The sequence below is a fragment of the Echinops telfairi genome, unplaced genomic scaffold (assembly GCF_000313985.2).
Source record: "Echinops telfairi isolate 266 unplaced genomic scaffold, ASM31398v2 ScPeMD7_5;HRSCAF=22, whole genome shotgun sequence".
NCBI classification, from domain to species: domain Eukaryota; kingdom Metazoa; phylum Chordata; class Mammalia; order Afrosoricida; family Tenrecidae; genus Echinops; species Echinops telfairi.
Window position 1 is genome coordinate 911,307 of NW_022103901.1, and position 4,613 is coordinate 915,919.

Consider the following 4,613-nt stretch of genomic DNA (forward strand, 5'->3'; position numbering starts at 1 on the left):
CCAGCACACATCAGAGCTGTGGGAAAGGGGACCCGGGAGAGTGCGGATGGGGACACGCGCTCAGCAGTCATACATCAAGGAGTCTGGGAGGCCAAGGCTCCCGTGGAGGAAACCTTCACGTTTGGGGTGGAGCTGGGTCCCACTCACATCCTCCTAAGTAAAAGTTATTCCCCATGAAGTCCCCCATAATCCAAATTTAAGGTGCTGTTTGCAAACACATGGTCACTGACTATACACTTGGAGGTCAACTACTTGAAGATTATCTGCCTGAAGGTTGTCAGCCATCTAAGGCAATCAGACCCTATGTCTGTCCCACCCTAAGTAGGACCCAGTTCCTTCTGATAAGGACAATGGATTGTTCCCCTGGAGGAGAGCGCAGACATCTAAGGTGGAGCCAACTCAGAGACGACCAAGGTTAGGCTGCTATCTTGACTCTAGAGCCTGCCCGTCTTGTTACCTAGATGCCTTCCTGTCACATGTGCCCCTATTGCGTGTACACCCCAAGTTCATCCCCCTCTTGTTATGTGTATGCCTCTTGTACAACCCCTTCTGTTACGTATGTGATTACTGTGGCCTGCATGCCTGAGATTATATTAACTCATGAGATTACATGACTCCCCCTCTCTCTGCTCCGACCTGGCTCCTGAACTCATGACTGAGGTGAGCCCTTGCATGCTTTATCCTGTCTGATGTCTCTTTAATTTACCCCTCAATTACACAACTGCCCCTTGGACCCATTTGGTTGTGGGGAGGCTGGTCCCCCACACAGAGCCCTTTCCAGCCCTTGGATGTGGCTGAGGTAACACTGTGCGGCTACCGCAGGAGGAATGTTTGGCTGGAGTTCAAGTAAGTAAATGCTCAGTTTGTCAGTGCGATTTTGTTTCCAGAGGGTTCCAACATCCCTCTGCAGTCCCATAACGGTTGGGGCTGAGACCACGGAAACTGGGTCATGAGGACCTCCTGGGTGTGACTTTTCAGCACAGCTAAGACTTTCAGAACCAACCCCTGGGGCCTTTACTAACTCTGTGGCTTTGGGCAACCTACCCTTTTAGCCTGTTTCTCAGCTAAAGAAGCAATAGTGCACCCTCTCTTGAAGGAAACCGTCCAGAAGATTGGAATAGAAAGGGATTCTTCAACATGCTTTAGGGCATGAAGGAAAACCCTACAGCCAATGCTGCCTATAACAGAGAAAACAGCCAATGGCAGATGTGACAGAAATCAGACAGCCAATGGCAGATGTGACAGAGAAAGCAGACAGCCAATGGCATTTGTGACAGAGGAAACAGACAGCCAATGGCAGATGTGACGGAGAAAGCAGACAGCCAATGGCATTTGTGACAGAGGAAACAGACAGCCAATGGCAGATGTGACAGAGGAAACAGACAGCCAATGGCAGATGTGACAGAGGAAACAGACAGCCAATGGCATGTGATGGAGGAAACAGACAGCCAATGGCTGATGTGATGGAGATGGAGTGCTCTTCCTTGAAAGCAGGAACGAGGATGCCTGCTCTCGCCACATCTGCTCCATATCGTGTGAGAAGTCTTACCAAGAAAAAGAAATAAGAGGTATCAGAAAAGAAGTGAGCAGTTCCCTAAAGATGGAGACAATGTTCCCTTTCACAGAAGGTTCCGTCGCAGGGGTGGGGTGGCGGGGTGTTGCTGTCCAGCCCCTGAATGTGTTGTTGGACAACTCTTCTCCACATGGAGGCCTGGTGTCACATTGGGCTGCTCATCACAGGGCCGATGGTTCAAACCCACTAGCTGCTCCATGGAGCAAGAGGAAGTAACTCCTTTGAGTGTGTCTGGTCCTAGAACCCGATACAGGTTCAGTCTGAGTCTGAATCCACTCAGTGGGAGTGGGTTTGGGTTAGTTGTTTCTATTTTGGTCTTGGCCACATCCTTAGGAAAAATACAACGGTTGCAAATTCAGTAGAAGTTTGTAGAGCGAATTGGTTTCCATTCAACAATCCACATACTTTGTTTCGAGACCTGGATTGCGCCCCCCAGACTCTCTCCCTCGCCCCCAGCATCACAGCATCCTTCCCAGTCCACCCTGCCTTCTGTTTCCCCTCCTCCTCCTCTCCGGCCCCTCCCACCTCCCAAGCCTGAGCCTGGGCCTCCTCCTGCAGGGCTACCCTTTGATCTCCAAGGTTGTAAGGCTCTTGGGCCTCTCTGGGGTGACTGTCACTACGAGTCAGAATTGACTCGATGGCAGTGAGTGAGCCACCCTATAGGACAGGATAGAATTGCCGCTGTAGGTTTCCAAGACAGTCTTTTTTTAAGACTGTAACTCTTAACCAGAGCAGACAGACTCATTCCTCCCCTGGGGTGGCCGGTGGTTTCAAACTGCTGACCTTTCAGTTAGCAACCCAATGTGTAACCACTGTGAGGAATGGAGGCCCCTCCAACCAGGTCCACTAGCTCTCGGGGGCCAAGCTGAAGAGAGGTCCGTGGAAGATGCGGCAGCCAGGGGAGCACGCCCGCCTCCCTCCTCGCAGAAGCCAGGATGCCCTGTAGAGACAGGCCCAGCCATGTCTGGAGGAATGAGAACAAGTGCTTGGCTGACAACCAAAAGGCTCCTGGTTCAAACCCACCAGCTGCTCCAAGAGTGAAAGACGAGGCTGTCTGCTCCTGTAGAGATTTGCAGCCTTGGTGACTTTGTGTCCTGCAGGGTCCCTGTGGGTCAGAATGGACCCCACAGCAGCAGGCTCCGCCTCCCTGGCCTCCTGTCTCCTTGCCTGGGTCTCTGTCTCTCTGGGAGGACATGACACAGACAGGATCAGTACCTACCTGGCCCCAGGGTGACCTCATGGGTCAAAGACCCTGGTACCAAACCAGCTCCCACTCTCACAGGGACCAAGGCTAGGACCTCGGCATCTCTTGCAGGAGGACCGCGCTCACACGTGACACAGGCTCATCAGTGCCTTTCAGTTTGTCTCGGGCTCTGACTGGAGGTGATCTAACCTTGGGCTGCTGAGTGCCGTGAACCAGGCCCTCGAACACACGTGGACCCCAAACCCAGCCCTGCTGACAAGCACAGGACAACCTGAGCACGAAAGGGTGCCTGGCCAGGCCTTGGTCTCAGTCAGCGCACAGGCATGCGAAAGTCGGCCGACGAGTAAGGAAGGCAGAAGACTGGATGTCAGTGGTGGGCTGGGTTGACCAGGGAAACAAATCCAGGGACGCTCCTATATGTGTAAGAGAGAGTTTTATGCCAAGAAGTCATTCTATATCAAGCCAACATCCCAGCCCAGTCCAACTCAAGTCCGTAAGTCTGTTACCAGCCCACCGGTCCCTCTTCCAACTCACACAGCCACAGGCAAGGATGTAGAATGCAGGAGGCTCACACACCGGTGGGTGCAAAGTCATGTGGATCCAAGGGCGGTGGTGGCACCATCACAGGGCTCTGGTAGGTCCCAGAGTGGCTCACCAGCAGGAAGGTAAAGGCAGAGAGAGAGGGGAGATTCCCAGGAACCTCCTTATGAGAAGGCCACGCCCACTGGGAGATACCATCAGGCTGTGCCCTGATTAACAGGCTAGACTCCACCCCTTCACTCTTACCTACCAAGTTGACCTGGGATGTTGACAGCACCAGAGGAAGAGAGCTCTATCTGCCTTGGAAGAAAGACAGCCAGGATGCTCCTTAGAGGTGAGGACGGTGGGACTTTCGTCTCTTGGCCTTTGGCACGTCATCAGGAGGGACCAGTCCCCGGAATGGGGTCTCACGTTTGGGAAAACGGAGGGTGCACACAGGCGGAGATGGACGGACACCATGGCTGCAACGTGGGCTCAGACAGACTGCCTGAGGACCACACAGGACCGGGCAGTTGCTGTGAGTCAGCGCCTAGCAACCACACATGTGGATGGAAGCAGGCTGCCTCATCTTTGTCCTGCAGAGCGGTCAGTGGGCTCGAGCTGCTGCCCTTTCTGGTCGCAGGCAAGCACTCTACCCACAGCCCCACCAGGGTCCCGTTAATCCAACACGTCGTGACCCCATGCGGCCACACAGAAATATAAATAATTCCAATTAGGCTGCTTCATAAGATGGAGTGACCTTTCCTACTGCCCAGCTACCTGGAAACAATATAACAAAGGAGCAACACCCCCAACTGCCCCCACCTCCTGCTGGGAAGCTCCCAGGCTGGGGGGGGGAGGGAGGGGACGCAGGATATGAGAGACACATTATTTGCCAAGGAGGCGTTTCAGAGGAAAAGATTAAAGGCAGCCAATTTAAAATTACATATATTTTATTACAAAACAAAAACCAGGGTTGTCTCTGCGAAATTCACATTTTCCCCGAGGGAAATTAAGGAACGCCATTAAAACCGAATCCAGTTTATAGGATCCCGGGGGTGGCTTCGCTGGGAAGGAAACAGTACCCTGCCCCCAACCTGCTCAGGGATGTTTCGGTGAGCTGGGCATCCTCATCACAGTCCCTGCGCACGTGACCGCACCGGGGTTTCTCCCGTTACCACTCATGGAACAAGGGTGCTGAGTCAATCCCTGCTGAGCTGGGGGCCTTTTGTTTAACTTTTTATCTGGGTGAAAGTTTCCAGAGCAGACTGATTTTCCATTCCACAGGCACCCACATTTGTGACTTGAGACATTGGT